This window comes from Moschus berezovskii, chromosome 6 (genome assembly GCF_049115385.1).
Source record: "Moschus berezovskii isolate FMDL1 chromosome 6, NW_MosBer_1.0, whole genome shotgun sequence".
In the NCBI taxonomy this organism is placed as follows: domain Eukaryota; kingdom Metazoa; phylum Chordata; class Mammalia; order Artiodactyla; family Moschidae; genus Moschus; species Moschus berezovskii.
Genome location: NC_142465.1, coordinates 66,219,303 through 66,236,028, shown reverse-complemented (window position 1 = coordinate 66,236,028; position 16,726 = coordinate 66,219,303). Strand labels below are relative to the sequence as shown.

At 38.4% G+C, this 16,726-nt stretch overlaps 1 long non-coding RNA gene across 1 annotated transcript in view; it reads right to left on the bottom strand.

Moving 5' to 3' along the window:
* Positions 1 to 3,161, bottom strand: part of LOC148777643 (uncharacterized) — a 71,153-nt gene extending 67,992 nt beyond the window's left edge. Inside the window, exons 1-4 of the long non-coding RNA XR_016037516.1 lie at positions 2,915 to 3,161; positions 2,233 to 2,341; positions 1,528 to 1,638; positions 800 to 990 (exon numbers count right to left, since the gene is read on the bottom strand). This is a non-coding gene — a long non-coding RNA (uncharacterized LOC148777643). The remainder of the gene's footprint in view (positions 1 to 799; positions 991 to 1,527; positions 1,639 to 2,232; positions 2,342 to 2,914) is intronic.
* Positions 3,162 to 16,726: the final 13,565 nt, after the last annotated feature.

Sequence of the window (16,726 nt, the reverse complement as noted above, 5' to 3'; positions counted from 1 at the left end):
AGTCATAAGATGTACTTAATCCAAAGAGAGAATGGCTGCTATTACATTGCTCAGACATCAATGAGATATACTGTACATATTGTGGGAGAATTTTGTATAAACATAAAGCATAGTGATGTTAAAAACACCAAGCTTTTGGGGCTACAAAAAAGAGCCAATGAGATCTTTTTTGATATATGACAGTATCTGTACCAAATAGAGATGACTAGATATTTGAGAATCTTCACACTGTATCTATGGGCATCTGGAATTTTCCATATGTCTGACTCCTCCATCACCTCTCCATCATATTTTGTACTTTTTTTCTTCCCATGCAGAATTTGTATTATTATAACAGTAAACACAAGGCTTCCACTTACCATGAAATCTTTAGTTCCCACTTTAATTTTAGAATACTTCAAAGCAAGCATTTCATTGTCTTTGGTTTGATCACATTTAAGAATTCACACATCAAAAGTTAAACTTCATCAAAGGTTAGAGAATAGTTTGCCTTTTCCCCCCAAAAGCATTACCATGTACATAATTTATTTTTTTTAATATGCATGATACACTGAGTTATAATTGTCTGAGCTGGAAAGGATTGGAAAACAATAAAAAGAACATAATTTATGCAGAAATAAAATACATTAAACAGCCTAGCTTTAAATCCCTCAAACTGATCACCATTGAGACAATGCATGTAAAGCTTTATAGTATGGTTTTCTGTGTCAAACTGAAATGCAAAATTTTCTTTGGGCTGGGATCATAGTAAACAAAATTAGCTGTAATCTCAACTTAATGAGAAATGATAAAATCTTACCTCATACGATGGGACACCTAGAATGTTGCACTTTCCATGTTATTCACTAATAATGCAGCCGCACCCTTCTAATAGTCTTTCTTTTAGAACATTGTTTTCTTGGGTAATCAAATTCAGGGTATTAATCAAATGATGGAAAGTTAGAATGCAAATTATAAACAATTTTTGCGGTTGCCATTGCTCCAGCCAATCTGAAAGTTCAAGATCAGAAAAAAAGTGTTAAGAATTTCCCACTGGATATCAAAAAGAAAGAAATATTAAGATAATCCTATACATTACCACAAACTCGCTAGCATTTCATATTTTTAACTTCCTTATAATCAATTTTTGATCCCACAAAGTATGAAAATTCTAATTTTATCTATCCCCAGACATAGCAAAGTGGTGGTAATTTGGCAGTTTTCTACTTGGAGGCCTAAATTATCTTCCTTGATCATCTATTCTGTTCAAATTCATTATGAAAATGACCAATTTACCACCTCACTTCACATGAGGAAGACAATACTATAGAATGTAGGTCCCAGGGTAGAACAATCAAATGCTACCTGGGGACAGATGAGCAAGCTAGAGCATGTGTGAGTAACTTAAATTGCTCCAATTATTCTTTTACTTATGAAACGATTTCTATACTCCCCATTATGAGTTCCCAAAACAAATGCTTGGAAGCAAGAGCCATGAGCATACATCAAGTTCAACGGCCGGAAGCCAGCTCACAATATATTGCTTACCTCGTAGAGATGGAGCAGCATAGGGCTCATAATAGGATGAGTGATGCATAAAATGTTCTTCAGCTCACTTCCCCTGGGATTTATGTTTCCAAACCTAGGAACACCATCTGCCTGCATGGACGGAATGCTAAGCAATGCAGTCAAACCACCAATGCATTAGGTACAGTTTTTCAACTTTGTGAAATCTAGAAGAAACCCTAAAATAAGTACACAAACAAGCAAGTATGTGTCTAAAAATTCTGGCACAGATTAGCAGGAAGAATACACAGTTTAAATTAGGAAGATTAGTAATGGGCACATATTTTTAAGTTTGACTGCATAAGTAACATGCTTTTTCTTAGAAACTGAAGGAATATTGCCTCCTTGGCTATAAGTTTATAAGAGAGACTGTTTTGTATTGTACAACACAAGTATTCCACAAGGAAATCACTGGATCTGAATTATAGATAAGATGTTGGTCAAAAGATCAATTTTTTTCCCCAAAGGAATAAAGAAAAGAAGTGAATCTAAGAAAAATATATGAGAAAAATATATAGTCCAAATTCTCATTGGATTGCCTCATTTAATTTTTTTGAAAAAAAAAAAAGTCACCAATTTTCTAAAGGCATAGTTTCAAATCAGACTTGTTTCCAGTCTAAATTTAGCCTCCATTCCTTGTGTCATATTTCTTCTGGTATGAGAAGGAAAATCAATGCCCTTACTCACCTTTGGAAGAATTTCACTGCTAAGCCTCCATGGTTCTACAGGATTCAATAATCCGTGGCTCAGTACCGATTTTTCTCTGACACCTGTAGAAACAGTCTCTCCTTCCTTTCTAACAAAATATAGCAACAAAAGTTGTGTAGTTTCTGAATAAATTAAAGAGGCTAATAAGCACAATTTCATCCTGCAAGGAAATGTGGTTTACATTTTTTTAAAAAATCATTAACTTTGCTTGATTATTCTGAGCCACTTAACTTTTTAAGGATAACATGAACATATAGTTTTAAAACACAACTTGAGTGCTACTTTCTCAAGTATGTTGCAATTAACACATATGTTACAATTAGTACTTATTTTTCTAAGAAAATAGACAAATGGTAAAGCCCATCAAACTTCAATTCCCAATGTAAAAATACCTCCAAAATCAAAACTTTTTTTAAATATGAAAAATCACAATCACGCCTTGAAAATTAAAAGTTCTGATAAAACAGAAGACCTTTCCAGGCAGTGGAATAGAGCATATCAAATCCTAGGAGAGAGGGTGGGTTACACTTTGGGGTGTGTTCTTTAGCATTAAAAGAGCTAGGAGAATAGGCAAGACTCATCAGTTTCCTTGAGAAACATAAATATATATATAAAAAAATCTAAAACCCAAGAAGTCATGTTTCCAGCATTCTTCACACACCTGATTTAAACTTCAAAGGTACTTGTTTCACCCTGGGCAGACTTCTTTGGGATTATCTGAATACACATTTCCCGCAGCCATTCTGCAGCACTGAGTGGAGTCACTACAAGCTGGCAACCCACTCCGTCACTAACTCCATGAGGTTACAAATCTGCAAAATAAAAAATGTAGTGTTAAAAAAAAAATCCCTTTTCCTTCGCTTTTCCTTGTAAAATCCTAGAGAGGAAAACACAAAGCAGGTTGTTTTTCACAATATATGTGACATGTGACATCTTGGTTAAAAGTGACACAGCCATGTTGCAATGTGACAGGTTTAGTGTTAAGACCTGACAGATATAAACCTGCAAGAACAACCTCCCTGCCACAGATATTTAAGCTCATGTTAAAACTTTGATTTGATCGTCCCTTGATTAGCTTGCGCAACAGTGAGTGCTATTGCCTTTCAAGTTCATTAGAAATTATGGTATTCTTCACATTACTGTCAATTTAAGCTCCCGTTCTACTAAAACGTAGGCATTTTAACTGCTCATCAAACCTATGCACATTTTTGAGTTAAAGAATTAGATCAGTCCAGACTCCAGTTCTCAAAGGAGAAGTTCCATTGTTTATCAGGCCATGTCTACACTGGCTGAGCAAAGCGCTCGGTTCAGAAGGAGAAGCGCCTTTGGCAGCTAGAGTCCACATAGCTGATCCATGGAGGCTCGGGTGGAGGTTCTGCACCTAATTACACAAGTGCAATGAAATTACTAAGCATTTGATAAGAATGACCCATGAAGACAAAAAAGGCATGGAGTGATTGTTATTCTAATTTATTTACACGGTAGTCATTTAGGAAGCAATTCAAAGACCCTATAAAAAATAACAATGCTTACACTTCACAGGTGACAATGAATGTGGGTATTAACCAGACCACCTGACCTGCCTCTTGAGAAACCTGTATGCAGGTCAGGAAGCAACAGTCAGAACTGTACATGGAACAACAGACTGGTTCCAAATAGGTAAAGGAGTGCGGCAAGGCTGTATATTGTCACCTTGCTTATTTAACTTATATGCAGAGTACATCATGAGGAACGCTGGGCTGGAAGAAGCACAAGCTGGAATCAAGATTGCTGGGAGAAATATCAATAACCTCAGATATGCAGATGACACCACCCTTATGGCAGAAAGTGAAGAGGAACTCAAAAGCCTCTTGATGAAAGTGAAAGAGGAGAGTGAAAAAGTTGGCTTGAAGCTCAACATTCAGAAAACGAAGATCATGGCATCTGGTCCCATCACTTCATGGGAAATAGATGGGAAAACAGTGGAAACAGTGTCAGACTTTATTTTTTGGGCTCCAAAATCACTGCAGATGCTGATTGCAGCCAGGAAATTAAAAGACGCTTACTCCTTGGAAGGAAAGTTATGATCAACCTAGATGTATATTAAAAAGTAGAGACATTACTTTGCCAACCAAGGTCCGTCTAGTCAAGGCTATGGTTTTTCCCGTGGTCATGTATGGATGTGAGAGTTGGACTGTGAAGAAAGCTGATCGCCGAAGAATTGATGCTTTTGAACTGTGGTGCTGGAGAAGACTCTTGAGAGTCCCTTGGACTGCAAGGAGATCCAACCAGTCCATTCTAAAGGAGATCAATCCTGAGTGTTCATTGGAAGGACTGATGCTAAAGCTGAAACTGCAATACTTTGGCCACCTCATGCAACGAGTTGACTCACTGGAAAAGACTCTGATGCTGGAAAAGGTTGGGGGTGGGAGGAGACAGGGACAACAGAGAATGAGATGGCTGGATGGCATCACCGACTCGATGGACATGAGTTTGAGTGAACTCCGGGAGTTGGTGATGGACAGGGAGGCCTGGCGTGCTGTGATTCATGGGGTCGCGGAGAGTCGGACATGACTGAGTGACTGAACTGAACTGAACTGATAATTCAACATTTGGTTGAATCCAAGTCATATTCTTCCTAAACAAGACAGTGATGGCATGATTTTAAAATGCAGTACTTTTTCTTAACTGGTCTAGATAAAGCTTATAGCTCTGATTTTATATTTATTGACAACAATCTTCAGAGTTCAACTAATTAAAAAGATTAGTTCAACCTCACAAAAAAATGGATCAAAATGGTAATTGATATTTTGGAGGAAATATTTACACTCTTCTAACTCGTAATATTAAGATTTAGTAGCAACTGGGATTGCATTCTATTCTGGGGACAGTACTATACCATCAAATCATTTTGAACATGGAGATCCTTTCATTAATTTTTAGAATAAAAAGAGATTTAGCAGAAATGTTCTTCTAACAGCTATGAAATTATAGGCTTCCCCCTCCATACACCCAAACACACTCCACCCTGTGAAATAATAGATACAACATTAATCACATTTGGAATTTTGCCAGGATTCCCCCATCGGTGAGGAGGCAGAGTTGGACCAAATTGCCTTGAAGGAATAAAGCCTCTCTCACTCACACGGATGCCTCAGAGTGTGTTTGGGAGCATCCATTCCAACCCTTTAAAGAAAGGAGGAATGTGTGGGAATGAATCAGAACTGTGCTCTCAGAGCTTCACTTTACAGTGCCCCCAAATAAATTAGCTATTCTTATGCTATGTAAACCCCAAACTCTAGTTACCCTAATGCAGGTAGAATTATCTCCCCCCGCCCTTTTTTTGCTACTCTCATCTTCAGATTTTTAGGTTTGGGGTTAGTCTCTCCATTTAATAATCATTCGAGTTAGATGCTAAGGCCCCCTTGGCTGGGAGCAAAATCCCACCTCCAGACAGAGTCATGAAAAGACATTTGTTGGCTAACTTATAAACTACCACTCATTCTAAAACCAAAATAAATCTAGGTCATCTAAGAATCACTTTACATAGCCAAGTCTATCTAAGATAAATTGAATCTAGTATCTTTTCCCATACAAAAACGCTAAGAATGTCTAAATATAAAAGCACTGTTGATATTTTTGCCACACCATGTCTGAGTACCTCATGATGTTGATGGTGTCATGATGACGGTGGTGATGATGATGTCATGATGACAAGGGTGGCGATGATGATGATGAAATAACAAGCACACTATGGTACTTACTGTGTGCCAGACACTGTTCTAAATGCTTTATAGACATGAACTCACTTAATCCCTGTAACAATTCTGTAAGGTAGCTGTTATCTCTCTTTTACAGATAAGCAAACAGAGTCACAGAGGCAGCAAGGAACTCACTCCAGATCACCTTGTCAGAAAATGGTAGGATTTGAAAATGGAAGGATTTGAATCCGGGCAGTCTGGCTTCAGAGTCATGTGACACTGATTTTCCTGTCCTTGCCGGGCCATAGCCACCAAACCAATGTCATTATGTGTAGAGATTCATATCAAAACGTGGTATGAATGAGCCCCAGGCTCATTTATCTACTTCTTCCTGGGGCATTTTTGTCTATATGGAGCCAGCATCTCCTTCTGTCAGAATAAATTCAATGCACCTCGGAGCAAAACTGATTTTCACTGATCATCATTCGGGATACTATTTACTCCTTTAAAACTTAAATTCTGGAAGATGTTCACTGAACATAAAATATATATCAAATCATAAAAGGAACTGCAAGAATGGAAAATGATTGAATGGGGACTTTCAGTAGAGCAGGTACCTAACTGTGGCCTAACGGAGTCAGGCCTCCTGAGGTCAATTCCTAACAGTACTACTTTTCACAAGTTGCATGAGTTATTTACTAATATCTCTCAACAACCTAATTTCCTCATCTATAACATGGGAATAAAAATGGTATTACCACTGAGAGTTATGAGGATTAAATAAACTAATCCCCACAAAATGCTTAACCTAGTTCATGGCATGTAGCAAGCACTCAAAAGAAATATATAGCCTTGTTATTATTACATTTAGTTTGTATAGATTAGACTTGAGCTGCAACTAAGCATTGACCGTCAAAAGTTTTACCATTTCAGTGTAAAAGCATTAATATAGATTTTAGGAAAATTGGTTGTGGTCACAGGCAATTCTTTCAACCCAGGGACAATTTGGTTTTTAAAATTCACCATGACATAGCTCCACAAATAATTTCATTCTCCTCTATTTGGTGAGAGCACAGACAAATTACAGAATATGAAAAAATCATCAGAGCTTAAAATTTTGTCAGAAACTCACTTCAAGAGCCAGTAGGATTTTCTATATGGTTAACTTTTAAGTAGCATAAAAGGATGACTTGCTTAATTGTTTGTCTTTTATATTACAATCCATATTTTTGCACAGAATTACTGCAGAGACATTGACGCAGACAACAAAGATGCAATTTTAACGACTGAACAGTTCAGCAGCAGGAAAAGTGTCCACACTCCTCACTTGTCTTTTCCTTCTCTGCTCCCTTCTTTTCTTTAGATTCTAAAAACTTAGGCTTATGCTTAAGTCCTGACTCTTTCAGGTCAAAAGGGAGACTTAGAAATGGCTACTTGGAACCTGAAATAGAAATTTCCATCGAAGAGAGAGTAATGTAAGCACTAGAAGAAGATGACTCGCAGAATGCCCACTAGCATTGGGCTCTTCTGTAAGAGTTATACTAAGAAAAAGGAACAGATTGGAACGTTTTTTCTTTCAGTTCTAAAACGGACACGGTCACCAGAGAGAGAGCAAGAAGCATGGAGGCCCCCAAAGAGAACTACAGAGAAGCTATTTGAGGTAAAGCTCATGCTTTCACCTGGCTATTCCCAGGATGCACTGAATATTCCCAGGATACACTGAATATCCTTTTTTGGCCCAGGGACCATGGGACTTGGGAACCACTTGCCAATCCCCAAGGGACTGGCAGTGAGCAGGGGGTAGAGTGGGGTGCACTTACCTCATTTCCCAGTGCCCCAAACATGGGCTAGATACTCTTTGACAATCCTGAGGAGAAGAAAGCACTGATGCACAAAGCTAGTCAAGAATTAAAATTTCAAATAAATGTATCAGAGTGTAGTCTCATCTGGCATAAAGAAACAGAAATAGGAACGGTAAGACAAATACACAAGGTGTTCGTTTTGATCCTCTGGAAGCTTACCACATCAACCTTCAGAAGGCTCATACTTACAAACACACAAACCTTTCACTCTGAAAGGAAACTTTAGCAATAATCAGTCTCCAGTTCTCCAGATAACGATGGTGCCTCCCAGAAAGCCATCAGCCTGAAAGATCATTGAGTCAGGGGCAACTCTAGGATTAGAATTCATGAAGGTAGAAGAAGGTGGCTGAAGTGTTACAGAAGAAGTACATTTCCTGATAGCAATTCAATTATTCTGAGGAAAATGGAAACTCCTAGAAACAACTGTCTTCTGCTGGCAAGACAGGTCAGCAGCCTCAGCTGGGAATTATCTACACGCATGATAGAGGTGTGAAGAGGAGACACTCTGCTTGGTGTTCTGCAACCAAGAGGATGTGGAGAGCAGGGGTGACGAGGAGCCAAAGAGCACAATTTGGTTTCTCACTTGAAATGTTGAGCCATCTGGAGCAAAGAAATGGACTGTCTCAGCAATGCTATGGGAAGGTTATCCCATGCTCAGGCTTTCTATCTGCGAGCATCATTAAATCAGTGGAGTGATGTGCCAGGCACAAAATCATCCTTCACAAATAAAATTCTCTTTTTCTTGTAGCAGTATTATTTTTCCTTATTGCCACATATTTAGGTCTCATTTAAGGCTATTTAGGGCTTCCCTGGTAGTTCAGATGGTAAAGAATTTTCCTGTAATGCCAGAGACCCCAATTCGATCCCAGAGTCAGAAAGATCCCCTGGAGAAAGGGAATGGCTCCCCACTCCAGTATTCTTGCCTGGAGAATTCCGTGGACAGAGGAACCTGGTGGACTACAGTCCATGCGGTCACAAAGAGTCGGACATAATTGAAGTGACTAATACTTTCACTTTTCACTAAGGTAACTTAAATCCTTTAACCAGAGTGATTTTAGAAAGGATGTCACTTATTTCTTATCATGTGCAAAGATCAACCGATGACATTGATTTCCCAACAACAAACGGGAAGTTACAAAAGAAAAAAAAAGGAGAGGAGAAAACTCAGATCTGCTGAGTGGTCCTCACTGACCACTCTGTGGACCTGCTGTTTTCTCAATACCTTTTTTTATGATTGCTTGCACAGATTAAACCCAGGGGATTGGGTTCTTAGTGGAATGAATGTCAATTAATTCTGATCATAAATTTTAATGAGACAACAAGTCTCAGATGTTCCAAATACAAAACTTATCTTTTTCTGTGGTGAAACTAGAAATTATTTTCTTTGGAAACTTTGGTTGTTTCATCTCTGCCATTTTGACTCGGTGGAATAACCTGCCTATCAGTAAAGTCAGATGAGATAGAACTGGAATCTCAGGCTTCCTGTATCCATCTCCTTACCTCCATTCCACAGTTAAATACTTCTCTCCTCCCCTTTCATTCACAAGTTGTATAATTTCACAAAATGACGAGCCGTACAGCATGACATCAAGCTTGATCTTGCCATTATGCCTGATTGTTCAAAATTACACTAGTCTTTGAATATTGACAAAATTCCTTTCAATATTTTCTGTGTTGGTTTATTAGGTAGCAGTGTCAGTCTTAAGGAAATGGGGCCTCATTTCTGGGGCCATTTGTTCAATTCTTTGAAGACTGACATCACATAAACCCCTCTCCCCAATCTTCTCTTCTTTATATCCTCAGTATATTTGACTTGTCAGAAATAATTAGAAATGGCTTAATAAATATGAAACCATGCTCTTTACTGTTCCAAAATGAATGAGTGCAGAAAGCTTTGTTATGAGTTTTATTCTAGTTGGAAATTTGCATTCAGCATTAGTCATATCTCATGAATAAGCAGAGGTCCACCCTAATGTTTCAGATTTCTATTTCTCTGAATTCAGCCCTAACTCCCAAACACTGCTTGTTCCTTATAGATAATTATTAATGGTGAAGGCACTTCTCCTTGTGAGGTGACCCTCACCTTCTTGTACCACTTTTCATATGAGCAAGTTCAAGGCAGAGACTTTTCTGTGTCACTTTTTAATATCAGGGCAGCTTGTTTCAAAGCAGCTTTCTGACTAGAATGGAAAAAATAAAACCAGGAGGTGATGATAAAACCTTGCGCTCAGAGCTCTCTCATTTCACACTCTGTCCTTAGAATGGGCACTGCCTGTTCTTTTCATCAAAGGCAGAAAATCTGTTTTGTATCCAAGGTAAATGGAGAATGCCCACATCTCCAGTTCCTTTCAAAGCTGACTATTCTCATATATGGTAAAAAGCTATTACAAAGGGTCCCGCTCTATCACAGTCTTGGTTGTATTGTTGGATAAATAAAGTCATCTCTCTGAGAAATGCTGCGTTCTATGCACCTCTCCAGGTGGATGAAATGAAATCTAATACTGGGGACATTATCCCTTTTCACTGATAATCGGGATTACAACAAGTTTTCTGAATCTCGGATTTGTTGGTTGATATTAACTCCTCTGACAAGCTCTAGGAAAAGAACTCTGCCAGATGGGTTTACGAGTAGAGAGGCCAATGCTGGCTGAAACTCCAGCCAAATTCTGGGAGACCAGTTTCTGACATGGCTGTGGTTTGATGGAAAAAATTCTTGACTTGAACAAATGGGATTGGGTTTCCTCTCTACCACTTATTAGCCATGTGGCTTTGAGCAAACCACACATACTCCCTGAGGCTTACTTTATAAAATGCTGGTAATAATATCTTGAAGCTTATATAATAAATTGGGCAGTGTATGTGGCAATGAAAGCACTGATTCATAATAAAGCCTCATACAAATGCTTGGCATTATTTTTTCTCAAATAACAACCTAGACCTAATGAGCAAATACATTATGGACACCAAACAGAATCTAGGGGACAAATCCACTTAAAATATAATCATGTTTATTCAACACTAGGAATATGGCTTTATTCTAAAAAATATTACCATTACTAAAATTTAATCTTATGTAAATATCATATGTACAGGTGACCAATTTTCAAAAAATGATAATGCAGTAAAATTCTCAAAATGACATACAGGGTAGACATAAATTAATACTCTTTTAATAATTTAGGAGGCATTTCATTGTCACATTGCACCTAAGGGTCATAATTATGATTATCAGTGGCTAATTTACTGGAGAAATGGTAGGAATTGAAATCACTCTGTGATATAACCGAGAATAAATTTTAAGAATTAAGTCATTCTATCCATTTTTATACTGTCCTCTGTCTCTATTTCAAAAAAGTGGCATCACTTCAGTAATACTAAATTACCCGACCTGAGTTTTTTAGTGATTTGTGCTCTAAGGTGATGCTAACCACAGCAGAAATGTTCTAACATATCCCCAAGCATGCTGCCCAAGCATAATGACTTCTAGGTGTTCAAGGCAGGAGTTCTACTTCTCTGAATCTGGTGCATCAGGTTTGGAAAGAGCAGCAGGATGTAACTGCAGAGGTGGGAAGCAGAGAGAAAATAATAAGCTCTGTCCTGACTAATGGATGAGACTGTCAAAAAGATGAAATGAGTTCAAGTTTGAGGAGGACTTTGAAGTTACTGGATAGAAGAATGTAAGGAAAGTTGTTACTATAATTATTACTACTAATAGTCTCACTCAGTTTACAAAGGATGTTATATATAGCTTGAAAGAGAAGAATTTTTTTTTCACATGATGGTACAGTTTATTCCTCCATCATACAATTCTTGCTTTCTCAGCTTATCTCTCAGCCAACATGAATGACATATATAGTCTCTTCTTGTTTTCTCCTGTTTTGGGCATAGTTTGACACAGTTGGAAGAGATGGGAAGATCTCATAGAGAATAGAGGTGCAAGTGAATTTGGAAATTTTAAAAATAACTGTCTCCAAAGAGTAAGGTATAAAGGGCTTCCCTTGTGGCTCAGCTGGTAAAGAATCCGCCTGCAATGTGGGAGACCTGGGTTTGATCCCTGGGTTGGGAAGATCCATCCCCTGGAGTAGGGAAAGGCTACCCACTCCAGTATTCTGGAGAATTTCATGGACTGTGTAGTCCATGGGGTCGCAGAGTCACACATGACTGAACAACTTTCACTTTCATAAAGGGCTAAAGATGCTCTTTTTCAATATGGCTAAAAGCATGGAGCAATTATTATAGGATGGTAGAATATTCTGAGGCTCAAAATCTGCACACTATTAGGACACCATTGTCACAAAAGGTGGATACATGTCATCATGAACCCTGCTCTGAGCTTGACCATCTGAACTGTCTCCTTGAAATTAATAAATCTGCTTATGTGCATGTGTGTCCAAATGCAGGCATGGGCTCTTATAGTTGTATAATTATAAATGCAAATAGTCACAGAAAAATATGTTACAGGACACATTTGGCACAAGGCTATCAACAATCATGCATGAACCAATTAAAAGTAAAATGAGATGAATAAAAATACATATTCATTTCCCCATCATGAGAAGGACTATTTTATCTCTTTTAAGCAATTAACACAAGCATCTTTGGAATAATACTGTAAGCACATCACAGCGCTTATTATAGGGGCGGGGGGGGGGAGAAAACTATGAAGTGGTTTTATAATGGGCAGTACTCTCATAAACAAGAATTAGGGATATTCCAGCTAGCATGAAATGATTAATCCAGGGGATCTTCCTGACCCAGGGATCGAACCAGGTCTTCTGCATTGCAGGCAGATTATTTACCATCTGAGCCACCACGGAAGCCCCTACATATATATATATATATGCACATGTCTTTTATAATTGAGCATACTACTCCATGGTGGTAACTGAGTTCTGTAGAAGAGCTATTTTTGATTGAGGGAAGCACCTTTTCTGGCATTTTGCCATCACAGGAGCTTTCAAAGCTTCACCCAGGACACCATGCCCATGATAACCTCAAATCTAAGGAATCGAAAATAGCAGTAAACCCATCATGCTTGTCGCCCACGTTCACAGCTAAAGGGTGTTCCTTCCTGTTTGTAATGGGACAGATTTAAGGCAGTAGAGTAAAATTCGCACCCTGCTTATTATAAACCTGTGCATATGTACTCAGCATAGAAAATCCCCACAAGCTTTAGAACTCGGGCCCAGGTAGCACACACTGCTCCCCACTGCCAAGGGCACCATTCTTTATTCCATTATCAGCTCAGCTAAGCTAGGATCCTTTGACACAACAGAGCACAAAGAACCAAGAGTCTTAAAAACTGGGTCTAGTATTTTATCTACAATATGACCAATTTGACTTATGAGTTGGCCCTAATCATTCATTTGTTTGAAAATACACCTTTACCATGAACCACGCACTTTGGTCAAGGTGAGATCAGAAAATGAATTATTCTCTATTCACTCTCCTCAAGAAACTTACAATTGTACAAGCAATAACTTCAAATATAGTAAAGATCTTAAAAATCCATCTTTTCTAACCTTTGACGAATTCATGTGTGTGTCTTTAATATAACCTAAAATCTTATTCATTGTAGGAGTGAGCCTTAATATTTATGTCCACACTTTGAAAATCAAAATAAAAGAGCTACTAACAGAGGCAGTGAGTTAAATGGGAAGTTTGTAAATTAGGACCACTGAGCCAAATCCAGCTTGTCCTCTGTTTGTGTAAAGTTCCACTGGAAGGCACTCATGCTCGTCTGTTTATGTATTATCTATGGCTGCTTTTGCACTACAACAGAAGTGGTGAACAGCTAGAACAAGGAATAAGTTAATTAAAATTGGACCATGTGCTTATAAAACAGAATGTACCTATTTGTCTATTTTCCACTTTGGTGTGTGTGTGTGTGTGTGTGTGTGTGTGTTTATTTTTTGGCTACATTGAGCATGCAGACAGGATCTTAGTTCCCTGACTAGGGTTCAGACCTAGGTCCCCTGCATTGGGAGCAGAGGATCTTAACCACTGGACTGACAGGGAAGTCTTTGGTGTGTTCTTTTTGGGAATCTATTTCTGTAGGATATTCGTAAGAGTGAATTCTTAAGGAAGATGTGCTTCCTTGCAAAAAGCTACAGTGAATACGTAGCATTGTAAAACACAGGTAGAGAGAATATAAATTAAAATTGGAATGACTTTACAAGCAAAATTTTTAAATCTCAACTTTGCCACTTCATTCACACCCATATGGGCCAAGTGCTAAAGTTCGGGGTCTATAGTGGGGAGTAGGAAGAAAGGCTGCAGTTGAATAATTAGGACCATAATGGATCTTATTTAACCAGTCTTTAGACATGTTTACGATGCTTTGAGAACTGGCCCAATTCTTGAATGTCCCAACTTTATCCTGAAAAGAATCTGGCCAAAAATAAAAAAAAATTGCTTAAGATAAATTTCTGCAAAACATTTGCATGGATGGAGCTACATAGCTAACTGCCAAAGATGCTCCAATTTAATTATGCCCTGCAAGTTGGCTGGGCTTGTCTGGCATTTCATTAACAAAAAATAAACCTTACTCTTCTCCCTGAGAAAATAACATTTGTCATATTTTGGGGGACAGCAAAGCTCAGTGTGCTACTTACTGGTACAAAAAATATATATATCTGAAATGTTGATAAATAAACCTTTAAAATACTTTCTCTGACATCATAACTGACTCTTGTGACTCTTCTAAATGAATTGTGGTATTCTGTGCAAGTCAATAACTTAGTCTTTTTTAAATTTCAGCTTTTCTGGGGGAGTAAAACATAAGTAAGGTATGGATGCTGGGAAAGAGGTTAAAGATACTTGTATATTTGTGACTCAAGTACTGTTCAGAAGGAAAAGTAAAATTAAAGTCACAACACATATACAAAGATATATATACACACTTATATATTTAAATGTTCACCTTCCTGACTCAGTTGCCAACAGTGGGACCAACTGCTTCTGTACTGAATTCTTATCAAAGAACATCTGAATTTAGTTGAAGGAAGTAAGTAACTAACAAGTTGTTCACAGCTACTGGTGGACTGTACAGCTCACAAAAATACAAATGAGAAAATCAGAGTTAATTCAATGACTGGCATCTACACAGGGTACTGATAAGAATAGACAGGTGCAGGGTGACAAGACATGTAAAGAAAAGATTGTTGGAGGAGGTGACACACTTGTGTTGATGGAAGGAAGATTAGGAGGGGGTTAGGGACGAGGAGTGAGGGGTGACTGAGAGGCCAAGGAGTCTGTCAAAGCAAAGCAATGATGGGGTTTATATGCAGAATTTGCAGCTATTGTGTGCTGCTTGAGAGCAAAGTTTAAAACAGGAAATCGTTAAAGATAAGACTTTCAAGAGGCAGGAAATAACACATTTAGGAATAGAATTAAAGATGCGACTATTTGAGGCTTTATCCAGCAAGCTAGGAAAACATGGGAGGGTTTTAAACTTGCAAGTGGCAGGTTGACTTTGGGTTGTATGGATTTGATGGTGTCAAGGCTGGTGGAAGAAAAGTCATTAAATAGCACAGATGCCCAAGCAACAGATAAACCACAGCAAGTGGCAGCAGGTCTGGCCTGCAACAGTGATAGTAAGGATGGTCAGTACAGTCAGATTTAAGAAGTATTTAGGATGGAAGGTTAGCAGGTCCTGGTAATGGGTTTGATTTGAAAAGCAACAGAGATGGGAAATGAGAAGTCAAAAATGACTCTGGGGTCTGTAGTTTTGGGTGACTGAGTAGACAGAAGTCTTGTGGAAACAAGACTATGCAGAGACCACAGAAAAACAATGAGGAGGTTTGTTTACACATGTTTGTTTGGAGGGCTCCCAATGGACAGGGCAGACAGTTGGATATTCAAGTCTGAATTGCAGTAAGGAAATTCAAATTACATTTAAAATTTCTGAGTAACTGTAAATCATGGCAGTAAATAAGAGTATAAAAGTAAAGTGGGGTAGGTGAGAAAAGTAATGGGCTGAGGATGAACCTTGAGGAAGAAAAAGAAGAGGAGGCCATGAAAGTGACAGAGAAGGAACAATAGGATGATCTGGTGGAAATGGCGCCATGGAAGCAGGGTCCTAGGGAACTCTGAGGAGGAAAGAATGATCAACGCACCAGAAATTCAGAGCTCCATGAAAGATCTCAAAACCCACTGGATATAGCAATCCAAGAATCGTTAGTTCCACTGTGAAGTTAAAGCAGGTATTAGATGCTGGGAATAGTGAAGTGGAGACAAGACAAAGAGCAAAGCACATACAGGTCACATTTTCAAGAGGTCTGAATAAGATGGGGAGTAGAGAGATGGGAATGAAGATGGACAGGGAAAAGGAAAGGACTTTTCGGACAGGAAAAATACAGGGATACACTTGAACAGATGACCTGAGTCATCTTAGATGCCTGAGTGCCAACCCAGACCACAGTAAACTCAGCTCTGGCTCCATCAATGTCCATTCCACCCCATTCCCTTTTCTCTTCCAACCATCCTTTTTGTTCTACTACATTCACATGGAGAAACTTTCTGGACAATCAACCCTAGTCCTGGGATTGCAGGTTCTTTAGCAAGCAAGTATGAAATAAGATAGAGGCAGATCCACAGTTCTTTTATGATATTTCCTGAGGAAATCAGAGAACAGATTTTTTTTTCTTAAATAATTACTGTTTTAAAAAATCTTTTTCTTAACTCCTATTTAAGCCCTGTCAGTTATTACTAGAGTGATAATACTTCATAATAATGCCTTTGTGATAGATGTGCAGGCACATTATGAGACATAGAAAAAAAGATCTGCTTTGTTGGTTGATGGCAAATACACGTGCCCTTAGTTTTCTACAGTTTAGAGTCTCCTATACTGGGAAAGGCCAGCACAGCATAAATAGAGGCTCATTTGGATATAAATAGAATTGAGATTCTCCTGGCTTTGTCACCACCTAG